The sequence below is a fragment of the Hypanus sabinus genome, chromosome 3 (genome assembly GCF_030144855.1).
Source record: "Hypanus sabinus isolate sHypSab1 chromosome 3, sHypSab1.hap1, whole genome shotgun sequence".
Lineage (NCBI taxonomy): Eukaryota > Metazoa > Chordata > Chondrichthyes > Myliobatiformes > Dasyatidae > Hypanus > Hypanus sabinus.
Window position 1 is genome coordinate 41,452,725 of NC_082708.1, and position 19,132 is coordinate 41,471,856.

The following is a 19,132-nucleotide window of genomic DNA, read 5'->3' on the forward strand; positions in this document are numbered from 1 at the left end:
AGGAGATTGCTAAGCCTCTGGCGATGATCTTTGCATCATCAATGGGGAGGGGAGAGGTTCCAGAGAATTGGAGGGTTGCGAATGTTGTTCCTTTATTCCAGAAAGGGAGTAGAGATAGCCCAGGAAATTATTGACCAGTGAGTCTTACCTCAGTGGTTGGTAAGTTTATAGGGAAGATCCTGAGAGGCAGAATTTGTGAAGATTTGGAGTGGTATAATATGATTAGGAGTAGTCAGCATGGCTTTGTCAAGGGCAGGTCGTGCCTTACGAGCCTGATTCAATTTTTTGGGGATGTGACTAAACACATTGATGAAGGAAGAGCAGTAGATATAGTGTATATGGATTTCAGCAAGGCATTTGATAAGATACCCCATGCAAGGCTTATTGAGAAAGTAAGGAGGCATGGAATCCAAGGGGACATTGCTTTGTGGATCCAGAACTGGCTTGCCCACAGAAGGCAAAGAGTGGTTGTAGACAGGTCATATTCTGCATGGAGGTCAGTCACTAGTGGGGTGCCTCAGGGATCTTATTCTTCGTGATTTTCATAAATGACTTGGATGAGGAAGTGGAGGGATGGGTTAGTAAATTTGCTAATGACACAAAGGTTGGAGGTGTTGTGGATTGTGTGGAGGGCTGTCAGAGGTTACAGCGGGTCATTGATAGGATGCAAAACTGGGCTGAGAGGTGGCAGAGGGAGTTCAACCCAGATAAGTGTGAAGTGGTTCATTTTGGTAGGTCAAATATAATGGCAGAATATAGTATTTATGGTAAGACTCTTGGCAGTGTGGAGGATCAGAGGGATCTTGGGTCTGAGTCCATAGGACACACAAAGCTGCTGCACAGGTTGACTCTGTGGTTAAGAAGGCGTATGGTGTATTGGCCTTCATCAATCGTGGAATTGAATTCAGGAGCCGAGAGGTAATGTTGCAGCTGTGTAGGACCCTGGTCAGATCCCACTCGGAGTACTGTGTTCAGTTCTGGTCGCTTCACTACAGGAAGGATGTGGAAACCATAGAAAGGGTGCAGAGGAGATTTACAAGGATGTTGCCTGGATTGGGGAGCATGCCTTATGAGAATAGGTTGAGTGAACTTGTCCTTTTCTTCTTGGAGTGATGGAGGGTGGAAAGTGACCTGATAGAGGTGTATAAGATGATGAGAGGCATTGATTGTGTGGATAGTCAGAGGCTTTTTCCCAGCGCTGAAATGGTTGCCACAAGAGGGCACAGGTTTAAGGTGCTGGGGAGTAGATACAGAGGAGATGTCAGGGTTAAGTTTTTTACTCAGAGAGTAGTGAGTGCGTGGAATGGGCTGCCAGCAATGGTGGTGGAGGCGGATACGATAGGGTCTTTTAAGAAACTTTTAGATAGGTACATGGAGCTTAGTAAAATAGAGGGCTATAGGTAAGCCTAGTAATTTCTAAGGTAGGAACATGTTCAGCACAACTTTTTGGGCTGAAGGGCCTGCATTGTGCTCTAGGTTTTCTATGTTTCTATGCTTGCCTTGCGTGGGGATTGAGAGTTGTTTTACCATCCAAGCTAAGAGCTAAGGTCCTACATACCGGTCATCTAGGCATGGTCAAAATGAAAGCGTTAGCTCAAAGTTTTGTCTGAAGGCCTGGGGTAGATCAGCAGATTGAGCACCTTGTCATGCACTATTCAGGGTGCCAACATGTCCAGAAGATGTCAAAAGCAGCACCTCCTTCATCCCTGGAAATGGCCTACATTGCCCTGGCAGAGGATTGATGTCGATTTTGCTGGACAATTCATGGGCTCAAATTTATTGGTAGTAGTGGATACAGCTACAGAAGAGCCCAGAAGTGGAACACTGATGATGTGTTGAGAAGCCTTTTCTCAAGGACTGGTATTCCAGAACACTTAGTGGCAACGGAGCACAGTTTGTTGTGGAACAGTTTCAGTCATTCCTGAATATGAATGGAATAAGACTTAGTACATTTACACTGTACCACCCAGCTACAAATAGCTTGGCGGGCAAGTTTGTCCAGAGTCTAAAGAATGCACTGCAGGCATTGTCAGCAGAACACACTACATTAACATTGAACCAGAAGCTTGCCAATTTCCTCCTTGCATATGATGATAGAGCACACTCCACAACTAACAATGCTGTTCCTCAGTTGTCCCTTGCATTCACATTTGGATCTTCTCAAGCCTAATCTCAGAAGGAGTAGGCTGGACAAAAAGCTGAGACAAACTGAAGGCTCCTCAAGCAAGGATCTTTAATGTTCCACTCCTGGATAAGTGGTCCTTGTGAGAGACTACAGAGTGGGTACTTGGAAAGATTAAGTACAGAACTGGACCACTCTTCTACACAGAGAAGATTGCATCAGATATCATTTAGAGATGACACATCGATCAGCTGAAGAGAGCAGAGTCAACTGTTAAGAAGAAAGGTGCCCAGAGCTGTCAGAACCACTTCCTGCAGTCCCGGAATCAACTCCTACCACCACCATGGTTGAGTCCCCAGAACCTGAGATTATGTCACAGCTGCGTTTCACCTACCAAGTCAAGAGATCACCCTTCTTAGGAAAGAATTATCCCACAAGAGTAAGAAAGCCTCCACAGCAATTAAATCTTTAGGCCTGAATGGCACAATTTAAAATTTACTATGCTGTGGATGTCTGCATAGTCATTGAATTTTATAGTATACTGTGTAGAGATTCATTCTCTATTGAATTGGAGTTTATAGTTCAGAATCAGAATCAGGTTTATTATCACCTGCATGTGACGTGAAATTTGTTAACTTAGCAGCAGCAGTTGAATGCAATGCATAATCTAGCAGAGAGAGAAAAAAATAATAAATAAAATAAAACATAATAATAGATAAATAAGTAAATCAATTACGTGTATTGAATAGATTTTTTAAAATGTGCAAAAAACAGAAATACTGTATATTAAAAAAAAGTGAGGTAGTGTCCAAAGCTTCAGTGTCCATTTAGGAATCGGATGGAAGAAGCTGTTCCTGAATCACAGAGTGTGTTCCTTCAGGCTTCTGTACCTCCTACCTGATGGTAACAGTGAGAAAAGGACATGTCCTGGGTGCTAGACATCCTTAATAATGGACGCTGCCTTTCTGAGACACTGCTCCCTGAAGGTGTCCTGGGTACTTTCTAGGCTAGTACCCAAGATGGAGCTGACTAGATTTACAACCTTCTGCAGCTTCTTTCAGTCCTGTGCAGTAACCCCTCCATACCAGACAGTGATGCAGCCTGTCAGAATGCTCTCCATGGTACAACTATGTGAGCAGGAAGGAGTGTTGTATATTTAATATTTCAGTAATATTCAAGTAATATAGTACATATGTTGTTGATTAAGCATTCTTTGTTTAAATAATTCATTACAGTTATATGTAAAAGTAAGTAAATGGCATGAGTTATCACACCACTGCATCATATGTGCACACCTCACAGGAATTAAAAATGAAGTTAGGCTTGCATTCCTGGCTCTCTTGTTTTCCTTTCAATTAGTTTTTATGTTTTGGAGTTAAGAAACATAACAGAAATTGATAGAAGTGCACAGCAATTCAGGAATTTTCTGTTGAGAAGCTAATATTTAGGGCCACTTACCCGACATCACAAAACAAATAAGCTAGTTATTTTTTGCATTCCTATTTGTAAAATAAGTTGCATTGACAATTTCTGATGCAGAAACACTCATCTACATTATTTGTAAAGTGCCTAGGAATGTTTAGTCTCATTAAAACTTCAATGTGAATTAAAGTAGAATAGCCGTCATAATTATCTCAGTTTGAGACAAAAGTATGAGCACTATGGAACAGAAAGAGCCTCATACCCAAAACCGGGTTAAAATTTACAATGTTTTGCAGATATCTTCTTGCTTTTAATTAATTCTACTAGTTTCAATGAAAATATTTGTTCATAGTAAATGGCAATTTTGATAACAAAATGCTTTTTCCTATTAACTTGTCATTACCACCAGGTATTTACTTTTTATACCTATTCATGTCATTCAAAGTGCTTGTTTCAGTAGACAGAACCTTGATTAGAAGAACTTTGCCAGTTTTCAGGAGTATGTGATAGTGAAGCATGGGATGGTTGAATAAGTGGAGTTCTTTGATCAGTTCTGATGTAGTGGTTATCTTTTCTCTCCATGCTCTTCTGTATATCCCATAACCCTAATGCAGGAACTACTACCCACTGAAAATTGCAGTGGCTTTCAAATCTGCAGAATTGAGTAAAAAACTTACCTATGTAGGGAGCATAAAAGAAAATCTATCTTTTGTCCAGTTCTGACAAGTCTGCAAGACTGAAGTGCCACATATCCTTTTCATTGCTGTGCTTTGAACTGTTACAGCTTTCTTGTATTTTCTTTTTTTCCCACTCTGTTTCCAGCATCAACTGTGTGCTATTTAATGGTTTCTATCTGGGCTTTCCAGAATGTCAGGCTGTAGCTACTTTTATAGATGCTTGTAAACATCCTTTTTCTATTTGAGTCCTTGGTTAACAATACCCCCTCCAGCCATAAACACACTGTTCAATTTAGAAGGACAATTTGTATGCTTTGAGATCTTAGGGACGTATGATAACTCACAGCAGGCAAAGCATTCTCATCAGAACAGGGAAAGAAAAGCATGAAGAGAGTGTAATGATCCAAAGACACAAGGATGCTGTGCCACCTGCTGAGATACAGATGGTTGGGTAAAGCTCAGTGCCTATATTACCATTCATAACAATGTTCTGATCTCTTCAGCGCTGGATGTGTCAGCAGGTGAGCCTATATAAGCAAGGAGTATTTGGTTAGGTTTGGGTACTCTGGTTAATATTCTGCAAACTGTTCAAACTCTTTTAAGTGCCTATGTATATTCTGTCAGCTGGCATTGGGTCATCCTTGACTGTCATTGCCCATTGAAATGTACTAAAATGAGTTGATTGAGAAGTAGAAGAAAGAAAATTTAAAGAGGGGCATTGAGGAGTAGTTAAGATGAGTAGGAGAATCTGAAAATGTCTGTGGAATATGTTGAACTGAGGTCCTCATGGCAGTACCTGAAAAAAGAGAAGTGTTCTGACCAGCAAGCCAGTCAGTGATCGTTCCAACTAAATAGGCTTCTGTTTGTTGCACATCTTCTAGACTAAATCTCAAAAATACTTGTTAGCTGCACTGTACTTCAATTAACTGTAGTATACCTCGCAATATCCTAAAGTTTGAAAGGGACTACATCAATGGATTTTTATTCTTTCTGAAATCAAATTTCTATTTAAAATTTTAGCAACTATTCTAGAAAAAATACGCACTTAAATAAATCAGATTGAGGATCCTCAAAATTAATATTGTAGCTATTACTTAACTTTCCTCATGATTCTTCATACAGGATCAAATTTATCTATGTCTAATTTTTTATTTAATTTGGAGACTTACTCAGTAACATACTCAAAGGCCATTTGCAGCCTGGTGTTCAGAGATGTATCCAAATAGATGTACACTGAAATTGAATTTGAACAGAGCAAACCATTAACTTCTTTTCTCGTGTGTAACTCAACATTGATGTTTCTGACCTTGGAAAATGCTATCTATATTTATTCATTTCTAATGAAATTTCTTAACAAAAATACTGATAAGGTGGATGTCAGTTTCTCACTGGATTTGGGTTTAATTATCAAGGTTAAAAATAATTTTTGTGGCAGGATAAACATTATGTAAAGAGGTAGTGCTAGCATTTGTCATGTGTTGCAATATTTAATATTAGACTGTAAAATGCATCCTTTTAAAAATTGTCAAAGCAGAATGTGGATTGATTAATTGATTGTGTTCAGAGTGAGCTGTTGTCCAGCAGTTTCCTACTGAAAATTGCTGAGTAACTTTTTGATTCAAAGTCTACCCACATAGAATGACCTCATGTACAGAAACCATCTGACTGAAGTCACATTTACTGACAAATGTCAATGACAAGTTAATTATTGAGATACTGAACACCATAGTGCATAGGATTACCTCAGTATCAATGTGTTCATTATACAGGCAATGTCCAGATTACATAAGGACACACCGAGAACTGTCCTTTAGCTTTTTTCTCCATGTCAGAAAGATCTGTTTTTTACAGCAATCAACATAATCAACTCTTTGTACATTTGCTATAATTCTTACATCTCCATGGAATAACACTTCCATCAAGCAAATGGAATATGTATCAGTCATTAATGAACATATAAAACTTTATTATTATTATCATTATTATTGTTACTAGCTTGAAATAGATAGAAAAGTATATGGGAGAATTTGGGTAAACTTGAGTTTTTGTTAGTCAGGTCATTTATAACGCATGGATATATGCCCTCTGTATACCAAGATATAATGACTACCGTTTGATCACCTTCATTATGAACATAAAATAAAGAAAACACAGAAATAGCTACAAAGATCCAAACACAGGCCTCAACTCTGAATCCAGTGCACAATCATCCATTAGTGCTTTCCCATTCAGGCTCTGATCCATGGCTGCCATTCAGAGCCTCAACTATCCCAGGTTCTGATTCAAACCTCAACTGCTATCTGTCTTTGCTGTCTTCAAAGCCTGGTCCGCTCCTTGATTTACTTGCTATTTTTCTTTATGAGCCTTGCAATGGCAGATCATCACAAGCAAAATATTTAAAGGTCCATTCAGTCATGCCTGATTTCTCGGGTCTTATTGAGTGCTTCACAGTGATAGACTAATGGGCCACTGTTCGCCCAAATAAAGTTTATGAGCTTCAAGAATATCATCCCAACAGAGAAATGTCCAAATCCACCATGGATGGTCCCAAGTCTGGCTGCAAAAGGGTCAGGTGAGGGGCTAGTAACGCCATCCCATAAAAACCCAAAGCTACAGAAACACCAACAGAAGCTGGGGAGAGGAAGGATCTTCACCTGGAAGACAAATGAAGTCATGTGGTGAAAGCAAAAGCCACAGAACTGATCAACCTTCTATCAACCCACATCTGAGGACTCCAGTGAGCTGCTGTCGGCAACTCCAATAGGGGTAATGGGCTTAAGAAGAAGAGAAGAAGAAGAATCCCCATGCAAAGAACCCCAGGCCATTAGTCTCTTCTCAATGCTCTCTACTCAATGCTACCATCAGGAAGAAGGTACAGGATCCTTCCATCTCGCACTACCAGGTTAAGGAACAGTTATTTTCCCTCAACCATTAATTAGGGTCTTGAACTAGTGTGGATAAATTCACTCACCCCAATACTGAACTGATTCCACAACCTATGGGGTCACTTTCAAAGACTCCACAATTCCTGTTTTCAATATTTATTTATTTGTTTGTTTGTTTGTTCTGTTGTTTTTTTTTTCTTTTTTTCTGTTTACACAATTTGTCCTCTTTTGCAAATACATTCAGCCTTCCTTATCTGCGAGGGATTTGTTCTGGGACCCCTCGTGGATACCAAAAAACGCGGATGCTCGTCCATTATTCAACCTGTCTTAACACAGTAGACCTTAGGACCCAGCGGAACCCCAGACCTTATTTAACCTGTCTCAGTCCGGTGGACATTAGGACCCGGCGGCAGAGCTCTGAATCCGCAGAGCTGTTCACGAAAATAATCACGATCACGATTGAAAATAAAGTGGAAATAATAAAGCAATCAGAAAGAGGTGAAACGCCATCAGTCTTTGGAAAAGTGTTAGGCTACAGTCGGTCAATGATCGGAACAATTTTAAAGTGAGAAAGGCCCTGCCCCAATGAAAGCTACAATTATTACTAAGCAACACAGTGGTTTAATTATTGGGTTTTGGGGTTTGGGGTTTTTGATCCTCCACATCAATCAGGCACAGATGGAGAGCGCACTCAGAATTGGTCTGTCACTGGATCGAACTTGGAAACTCGGCGCTGAAACATACGTTCATATGCATAGAAAGGTAAACCATATACTATATGCTAAGACAAACGTTTGACTAATTGACATTAAATAATACTGGATGCACCTGTTCGACTTACTTAGTAAGAGAACTTCCAATTTTTTTTTGATCCTGATCCACGGTAACCTACGCTACGCACATCCTCCCATATACTTTGAATCATCTCCAGATTACTTATAATACCTAATACAATATCTAATAAATGTTGTGTAAAATTGTCGTTATACTGCATTGTTTAGGGAATAATGACAAGAAAATAAAGTCTGTACATGCTCGAACAACAAGTGCTAGAAGAACACTTCCGGGTTTTCTTGATTTGCGGTTGGTTGAATTCGTGCATGCGGAACTCGCGGATAAGGAGGGCCGACTGTATGTTGTTTGTCCATCTGTTTCATGTGCATTTTTCATTGATTCTATTGTATATCTTTGTACTTACTATGAATGCTGACAAGAAAATGAATCTCAGGTTAATATATGGTGACATCCATATTCTTTCATTGTAAATTTATTTTGAACTTTGAACCACTTAACAGTCACACTTCTTTATACTGTATTTCAGGCAAAGCTATATTTAATTCCAAATGTTGCTGCATTGTAATTTATTGTTCCTCTCTATCAATAGTCTATGTGAAATAGATTATTGTTTAAATCCATTTCATATGACAGCCTTACAGTAATTAATAAAAGCATTCTGTTCAAAGTTCCTGTTCAAATTCACAGTTCTGTAGCAGTAAAGGACACATTATAAAACAATATCACTGAATTCATTTCTGTCAATTTGTTGTTCAAAAAATATTTGCCTGAATGAGAGTTTAATGTAAATGTCACCTGTTCATTCATAAGAACATCATATAAACTACTTGATTTAACTCCTTTAAATTCATGGCTTAATCACTTTTGTGCGATGAAAGAGGGAGTTAGGGCCTACGGATGGATCTTTGTAAACATTGCTGACTTTTCTGTACAGAAGACAGAGTTTTAGATTTCAGAAATCAAAAGTTTAAATATGTTTTATTTCTATATTTATATTCAAAAGTTATATCAAATCTGGTTTCCAATTAAGATGGCTTCAAATTGCAAGGTCCCTTGGTGTGTTGCTCAGACTTGCTTTTTTAACCTTCATAATGATGGTATTGTGGACAGAACAGACAGCTAAGGGTCGGGTTAGGGTTTAGGGACAGGCATGAAGGTAAGTTAGAGGTCGGGGCAGTAAATGAAGAGTCAGGGTCAGGAGCCATGTTTGGAATCCCAGTTGGAGCATTCTGCGGTTAAAGATCAGCAATCCTGGAAGTCGCTGAGGAGACCAGTGATCTGCAGGTCAGCGAATCCTAGAGGTCAATAACCAGAGCTGAACAAAGTCCGGAGGGCAAAGCCAAAGATTGGTTAGTCTGAGGTTAGAGGCCCAAAGGTTGAAGCATCTGGGTTGGCTTGTCTGGAGAACAGAAGCCCAATGTCTGCAAGTCTGAGAATCTGGGCCAAGGATTGGAGGCCTGGAGGGAGCCTATCTTAGGGTTGGAGGCCTGTCTGTGTGTATGAGTGAGTGAATGGGTGTGGAGGGTAGGAAAGGGGCTTGTTTTGCTGTTGCTGTCTTGTCTTATTTTCCTGCATATATTATTCTGCTGAACTTTGTGGCCATGCAATGCTCGTGCCAGAATGTTTGGTGACACTTGACAGCTGCCTCCAGCACATATTTCTGCATGTTGGTTGTTACTGCATTTCTTTGTATGCTTCAATGTACCTTTGACAAATAGATCTGAATCTGAAATGAGCTGTTAATTGTATTAAAAGCAGAGGAAAACCGTCTTGGTTGAATGCTGGTAGCAACAACAGTTTTCTAATGCCAATAATTTAATTGGCTATTAATCTATATGGACATATGAAATATAAGCATTATTTCTTTTTCAGATTCTTTTAATATACACTGGCTTTTTCCAACCCTTTGCAATTCTATGAATGATCTCTAGAAACCGGCAATGCTCCAGAGATTTTCTCAAACTAAATGTGTTTTAGATATGATCTTTGATTTAGAAATGGGCTATTTAATTTTGGCAATCATGGCTCACATCCTCCAACATCAGAACTTTTGTCAGCTGGTTATTAGGTGCAGGAACTCAGAAAGATATTTCTTCTCAAGGACAATTAGATTAATTATAGTGTGTCTATCACCACTCTCAATGAGATTATCTCACTGACTACAGGACAGAAATTGAAGCTAGCACTTTATCATATTCCACATTATTAAATGTGTGAAATGCTTTGCAACATATTGTTGGATACATTACAGCAATACAAGTTATTAAAGTTATACAAAGTTTTACCCAATAAATTAAAAGGCTGTAAGTTTAGTTAATTTAATATGATTCACATTTTTGCAGAGTTCAAAAATTTCCAGAATATAAACAACAAAACAGTTTTAAAGTTCATGTCTAACTGGTGGACGCAACAAGATTTGTAGAAGCTAATGATTTGAAAATGCTAATTTAACTAAACATTGTAATCTAGCATTGTTATTAAATCAGGTCATTTAAGAAAGAATAAATAATAAGAATGTATAAAATTGAGCAAAAGAATTTGTAGTTTATCTGAATAGATCCTATTCTGCTTGCCTGTTTACAACTTTGATGTCTTATCTGATCTCAGAATCGACTTAGGATCACAGATCTTGATACCATCTCTAAGGACAGCTTCATAACTGCACAACCAAACATCTGTTGTTCATCACCTAACTCACATCAAGTTCTGTTCACCTTTATGCTATCTGACCTACTGTGCCTGGATAAGAATTGGCCTTCACATATAGGACTGAAACGATCCAATTAAATTAGATGTTATAAAACAGATCAATGAACTGGAAAGGTTTCAAAGCCAGCAATCTAATTATGCAATGTGGCTGTGTGCTATAAAATTCTTGAGCTTTACATTCACATTTTGGGACATTATTACAATTACTAAATTACATTATTACTTCACAGATGATCAGAGGTGTGAAATATTTTCCAACGCATATAAATTAGTCAATTACACTGTTCAATTACAGTCTGATAGGGATCTCCACATATACAAGATTCAAGATTGTATATTGTCATTCTTCAGTACACGAGTGTAAGGGGGAACAAAATGATTGTTTTTCCAGATCTGATGGAGCATTAAAGAAACACAATAGGCATAAGGTACAAAATAATAAAAAAACATAATAAATATAAATATAAAATTAATCCTATAAACACACAATGTACAACTAACGTACATACATAGACTGTACATAAAGTGGCACTAGATGATGTGTCTGTAGTGGTGGTGGGGTGTGTTAGTGGGTGGAGGTGTTGCTCAGCCTGATGGCTTGGGGTCACTTACCAACAAAGATAGAGAGGCCCATTGAAGTCTGATGGTACTATTTTTAAAAGTATTTATTGAAAAAGGGGCACAAAAGTAAGATTAATGCAAACATACAGATAATATACATCGTCAATACTAAATCTAAAAGCGCGGGTATAATAACAATCAATAAGAAATAGCTCTATCGTTGTCTAGGGGATAATGTATTGTCCGATGGAAATATAAAAGTCACTGATAGTTCGTTCAAGCTGTAGCATTTTGGGTGTAAGAGAGAGACGGTTTAAACTTGCCCAGGTCCTTTATGATGCCAATCCGTTGAGTCAGGGGAGTTGGTTTCCCCATTGTTAGCTAAAAGCCATTTTCCGAGTTCCAAGCCACCAGTCCCAGGCAACGGAACTGAATGCACGTGGCCTCCTTCAAAATGGCTTCCCCAATTACGGGAGCACTAACATTTCTTCTGGTGCGTCTGAGGGACTGTTCCCACAGACCCTCTTTTATCCTGACTCACAGGGTCACAGATGTCAATCAGGTTGGGGGTGATGCAATCCCTCCCTCAACCAGCCCACTTTGCCTGAGGGTGTCCACGTAGCACAGTATCTTCAATCCACAAATTCGTCTTCCAGAGACACTGGCCATGTCCCGTAGCTTTACATCGCCAGGGGAACGAGACCATTCTGCACGTCTTTCTCTCATTTCCTGGGCCCCCGACCCAACCCAACAGTGATCTTGCGATTCTCACAAAGGAGGGGGCTGCAGGCATAACAGAAGGAACTATTTTTTGAGTCTAGTGGTCTTGGCATATCCTGCATTCTATGTACATGCATATTCTGCACTGTTGTATTTTACTGATATTCGATGTGGGTTTGTTGACTTGTATATGCGAGGATGGGGCACCAAGCCAAGGTGTCATGGGGGAGGGCAGGGATACTCTTTTTACATGGTTGTGATCTGGTGTGTGCTTACTGTGTGTGACTGTTGGTAACACACACAAAATGCTGTAAGATCTCAGCAGGCCAGGCAGCATCTATGGAAAAGAGTACAGTCAATGTATCGGCTAAGACCCTTTGGCAGGACAAATGCTGAGTTCCTCCAGCACTGTGTGTGTGTGTTGCATGGATTTCCAGCATCTGCAGATTTTCTCTTGTTTGTGACTGTTAATAATATTTCTTTGCACCTTGACCCCATAGTAACACTGTCTCGTTTGACTGTTTTCATCAGTATTCGAGTATGGTTAAATGAAAATTAAATTTGAATTGAATTGTTGTGGATGCCTCATAAACTCTTCCCTGATGGGAGTGGGACAAACAGGGTGAACAGGGTGATCCTTTATGATATTGCTGGCTTTATCCAGCACCTTTCTGTGTAAGTAGGTATCTATTATATGTTGATAGCACCTAAATCAATTGAACCATTTACTGAATTCCCAAGTTTTCACTTTTGCCTATATACTCTAGTTTCTTCCATCTTACTTTAAAATTATTTCTTATAAAAGCAACGGAATATGAGAGTACATATGTTATATAATCATTTCATATGGTGCCATGGCAATTCCTGGAGAGACAAGATTCAAGATTCAAGATTGCTTAATGTCATTTCCTATACAAATGTAAATAAGCGCTAGAATTTAGTTTGAATATTCTAATAAAATCTCATGAGTAATAGACATTGAAATATTTGACTAATGGGTTCAACATCCTATGTTATTCTCCCAGACAGAACATTTGGATTAGAACCTAGACTGTGTTTGAATGAGGCCTCACTCATTGTTCACTCAATGTGCCTAATAAGGCCAACAACAATGTTTACTAAAATGGTCTTGTTCCAAAATAGAATGGGCTCCACGATCCAGTGGAAGCATTTTTATTCATTTTTCAGAATTTAAGTTTTATTGGCAACACCAACATTTATTGTCTATCTCCAAGAGTCTTTGAGAAGGCAGTGGTGAACCATCTTCCAGAATCACTGTGATCCTCTGGTGAAGATACACCCAGAGTGCTATTGAGTAGGGAGTTCTAGATTTAGACCCAGCATGAACGAAGGAATGATTATTCATTTCCAATTCAGATTGCTGTGTGACTTGGAGGAAAACATTCAGACATGTGCATCAACTTGCAGACTTGGAAGGGATTGTCAAGGTTGTTGAAGGGAGTAACTGCAGTAATTCTGTAGATCGTACACACTGCAGTCACTATGAGACATCGTTGAAGAAGATGAGTGTTTCATGTGATGTAGAAAGTATGAATCAAGGATGCTGCTTTGCCCAAGATGGAATTGTGCTTGAGTCATGTTGGAACTACACTCATTCAGGCAAGTGGAGAGTATTCCATCCCTCTCCTGTTGGCCATTGTTCATATTGGAAAAGCTTTGGCACCCTTGTGCATGATAAGTCATGTCTAACTAATCTTGTAGAGTTTTTTGAGGAAGATACCAAAAAAGTTGATGAAGGCAAGACATTGGGTGGTGACCACATGGACTTTAGCAAGGTGTTTAACAAGATGCTACATGGGAGGTTGGTCAAGATGGGGTAGTAAATTAGATTTAATATTGACTTTGTGGAATAAGCCATTGAGTGGTGGTATATGGTTGTCCTTCTGACTCTCGGCCTGTGACTAGTGTTGTGTTGCAGGGATTGGTGCTGGGTTCATTGTTGCTTGTCATCTATGTCCATGATCTGGATGATAATGTGGTAAACTGGATCAGCAAATTTTCATTTGTCACCAGGATTGGGTGTGTAGAGATTTAAGGACAGGTTGAATAGGTTAGGACTTTATTCCCTAGAACGTTGAAGACTGAGGGGAGATTAGAGAGGTATACAAAATTATGAGGAGTATAGACAGAGTAAATGCAAGCAGGCTTTTTCCACTGAGGATGGTGTGGCAGGTTTTACAGAATTTGAAAAATAAGAAATTTTTCATTATCTCAGATTTTGAAATATAATCTAAATCTTTCTGTCCCTTTACCACTGTTATCCTTTAAACCCTTCACTTTAACCAAGCTTTTACCATAACGCCACATTCTCTGGCTCAATGTCAATCCCTATTTAAGCAGGTTTTTGTGAATCACTTTGTTTTCCTTTGCTCCATTAATGCAAGTTATTGATGTTTAAGTGCAGATTTATCCCAAGCAATGAGGCACAAAGAAAGCATGTTTTTGACTGTATTGCCCATCTATGAGATTATCCATTCTAACAGAGGCAGACCCTATCATCTGGTTATACAAATTGAACAGAATGTTGATTATAGTTCTGGCATTTCTCTACCTAATGCTAGCAGCAGTTCTAGAACCCTTCCACAACATTCCCACAGGAATTAGACAACAATCCAGTTTTGCTACTATTGCCTCTAATTTGGATCTCAGATCTCAGTTTATTCGTTTACAAGATATTCCCAATATTTTCTACATATTGGTTAGTATGGCCTAATGGTCAGTTTGTTCCTAAAACATCTATTTTAAATTACAATTAGTGTTCTGGTTTCTATAAAAACATCAGCATCTTTATGGTCAGGCTTTGTAACCTTCCAATGACCTTTGTCACTGTAGTTGTGTCTATATTTTTTGTCCCTCTCGCTCTCTGGGGCAATTTCTTCCTAATGCTGCTATTTTCACCACATTGTATCCTTGCCACTGTGACATTCTACATCCAAATGCAAGGGATTCGGCTTTTGTTTGTAAGCACTGATTACCTCTTTGCTTTGTTCCCAGAGGTGCAACCTTGAGTCTGTAACCAATGTGACAAAAAAAAGCATCTTGAATTTAGGCTGAATGGGTGCTTGCTGGTGCACTGATTAATAGCACAAGGGCCTCTCACTTGCTCTAAACAATGGAACAAACTCTCCTGCTTTGCTCATATCTAATGGTGGTAACAAAGGTGGTCTGGTCAGTGAAAGAAACCTAAATTCAGCTCAATTACAAAAAACCTCTGAGCCACCTTGATGTCTTCCTATCTCCCTCAGGTGTCTTTAAATTAGCCTGCCCATTCCTTATAGTCTTTTCTTATTCTTTCATGGTCTAAACAAGCAAGCAGATCAAAGCAAATCACATGAGATAAGAGAATCACCAAAGAGGCAATAACATGGTAATTAGGTTGTATGTCTCTTTAGCAGTGTTTGTATTAATCGGTCTGTCTATATAGCTATTTGTATAGGCTGTTAACCATGTGCAGGTTAATTTATATATCAAACAGAATTCATGTTTTCTATTCATACGTTAATAGTAAACATTGTAGTTTGTCATCATTAAAGGCCTCAGTGTGCAACCCACATGGGAAACCAAACTATTGTAATCCAGTTGGCTAAAGACCAGGGCTCTATTTGCACTGCACGTTGGAATTCTGTTTCACACACTTAGAAGAGGCATCCATGGACTTTATACTGCACTCTGTCCATCCAAGCATTGCAAATTACAGCACTTTTTGAGTTCAGCAAGGGAAACTTTCAAGGTTACAATTTCTTTTGGTTATCCATTAACCCTCCTGGAAATATAGCTTGTGAACCCATTTACACTAATATACTCAATACCCAAAGAATGAGGTGGATTGTGTCCTCTATTCTAACACCTCAACAGCTGTCAAAGAGTCCAGAGCACTGTTTTTAAAAAGTAATTGATAGAAACATTTAAAGTCATAGAACACTACAGCATAGAAACAGGACCTTTGGCCCATTTGATCCATGCCAAAACACATGAAATTAGATTTAAATAATGTTAAAAAGAAAACATTTAAAATTAATGTCAGTTTATTGAAATCCCACTACAACAATAAAAAAACACATTTAAAGTGAGAGGGGGAAAGTTTAAAGGAGATGTGCAGGACAGACTCTTCTACACAGAGAGTGATGGGTACCTGGAAGGCACTTCCAGGGGTACTGGTGCAGCCAGATATAGGTGTATAAAGGTGCTTAGGAGGCTGTTACTTAGGACCATGAATATGCAGAGAATGGAGGGATATGGACCATGAGCAAGCAGAAGGAATTCAATATCATTAGCTTAATTAGTTTGGCACAATATAGTGTGGTCACTTGAGTCAGCTATGCCATTCTCCCAAGGGTTATTCCCTTAATGGAGAATGCCTGTGCGTTACTTTAACATGGAGATGGAGTCATGTTGCTTAACAGATCAGGGTCAGAGTCCAGTGGCATAGCATCCTATATGACTGGGAACCCTTCACTGCTGTTGTGAAGTGTCATCATCTTCTGCTAGCTCTATCATTGAGGTCTTGGTTAAATTGCTCTTTGTCTGGAACCTTGACATTACCACCATGGGTGACCCCATCAGGAGCTCAGCTCCAGGCAGCATTTCTTTCAGATTGTCAGGAACTCACAAACCTCTCCACCAAGACAAGGTGATAATCCTCAGAGAAGGGCCTTGTTTTTGTACTGTACTTTTCTATGTTCTATGTTCATGCATATTCCAATGAAAAGGGTCACTATTTCTTTATAATTCCTCTTCCATTTCCTTCAGTGTTACATCCTTCAGAATCATAGAGAGACAGATCCCACTGTTCTGAGTCAACAAAATTTACACAAATCTTTAATTAATTATTTTTTCATTAATTTTTTTTACCACCTACATTCTCCAGGTGGACAAAGATGCTACCTAACATATATACCTTTACCATAGAAAATAGAGAGCTTTGAGCAACAAGATGACAAACTTGAACTAAAGTTCTTGGTCTGTTAGGCACCAGTGATCCCTGTCCTGTAATTTTCAGAGACATGAGCTGGAGGGAAACCAATAGTACTGCCTTTGCGAAAGTTGTTGGTGAGATAATTGAACCAATATCAACATCCCCTCCATTGCCAATGCTTCCAGCACTTAGGACTAAATTTAAAAAAAATAAAAGCCTTAGACTGCTGTGTCAGGTATTCTGAGACTTCTGAACAAAGCCATTACTTATTGATTAGCATGATTTGGCCCATTATCTTGTAACTCCTTCTCCGATTGATGAATTGCCTGATGTCACTGACAGTAAAAGAACAAAGGAATATAATTAGGACATTTAGACTCTAAAAGGGGGTTTGCCATTTGATTAAGCAAACACGAGGATATCTGCAGATGCTGGAAATTCAAGCAACACACACAAAATGCTGGTGGAACGCAGCAGGCCAGGTAGCATCTATAGGGAGAAGCGCTTTTGACATTTCGGGCCGAGACCCTTCATCAGGACGGCCTGAGAAAGGTCAGTGATGAAGGGTCTCGGCCCGAAACGTCGACAGCGATTCTCCCTATAGATGCTGCCTGACCTGCTGCGTTCCACGAGCATTTTGTGTGTGTTGCTTGCCATTTGATTAGTTTCTTTGCCATAGTTCAATTTAGTTACATGATACTCTGACCCACCAAAAATACATTGATCTCAGGATTAAAACTAATTGTTGCTCGATCCATAGCCATTTTCCAGTTTTCACTACCATCTGTGCAAAAAAGTGCTCACCACAGATTGATTGTGTCTGGATGACTGACTCTTCTGAGCCTCATTGGTAGTGAGACATTGGGCTAAAGATAATGAACGATTGTCCTAGAGCAAATGGTTTGCTGCAGGCTATGTCTTAAAGTAGTGGATTGGGCTGTGGGAGAGGGCTGGGTTAAGGGAGGGAAGTGGAAAGGAGGGTAGTGACATGAACTGGAGGTTGGCATTGTTAGGCTTGCAGAATTTAGCAATGCACACTTGCTCTTTCTAATGTCACAAAGGAATATGACCCAGAAGTTGATCAACCCCAACAAAGATTTGTTAGTTAGTTCATGTTGAACTAATAAACATTTAATTGGATCTAGTGATCAGTTTCTCTGTTTGATTTTGGATGTAGGTTGGTCAGGTTGTGTTGACAAATTGATGAACAGCAGTGCACATTGGGTGAAACTTAAAAGCTTGGACTAGGGAAAACGGGCTCACTCTTAGCATGGAATGGCTTGTGGGTGCTAAAGAACTTAAATGTATCAGACTCACAAACCCAGCCTCAAACCTCTTGAGACATGCAAATTTACATAAGACGAAGTCAGCTTAGCAAGTATTATTAAAGTTGGCTTCTGCATATGTGGTCTGTGGTCCGCAGGGGCCACCTATGTCTGCCTGAAAACTTGGAAGTGGCATCCAAGTGTGCATTGCATGCCACTTGACCATAGACATCTGTGCAGTTGGACTTCAAATGCTAGGAGGACCTAGAGCAGAAACCACTGACCTTGTACTGTTTACTTGGTCCTCATTTTCAGTTATGTTTACTATTTCATTGAAATTTCATCCTGGAACAGAGAACATGACAAAACATGGTGGTTTCAAGGTACCATTTAGATTTATTTGGCTGTGCATTTAGGCAGTTACTAGACAACTGGGTGCCCAGTTTGAGGGAAAGGTAGTGCAGTCTGATGTGATGTGCTTTGGAAATTAAAGAAGAAAAACTCAGTTTATTAAAGAAGAAAGACACATAGCAAGACAAATATAGCTCCTCCTCATTTAACGAAGGACACTTTTGATGACAACATTTCTGGTTGATCTGCCACCCTTCAAGAATACTCTAACATTTTCATTTCTTTTTCCCCGGCTTAAAGCCACATACAGCTGACCATGCTGGAATACCGGTCTCTCCAGATAAATCAATGCATTCTCCATGGTTTGGCCTTGTGCCTTATGTATAGTCATAGCAAAGCATGACTGTATCTGGAACTGGCTCTGCTGAAGAGGGACATCTTCCCCTTCTGATAAATTGAGAGTAATTCTTGGGATCATGACAATGTCATTATTGAACGCACCAGTGTTTATCTTTGCTACAATGAGATTGTCATGCAGTTCTTCCACCATCATTCACATTCCTTTGCAAAGCTTTGGTGGATCCAAGTTCGTCATTGAAATGATAGGAGATCCCCTCTTCAATTCCAGTTTATGTGGCAGCAATCCAGGGAGTTCGACCAAATCAAGGAATTCTGTTGGAAAATGAGTG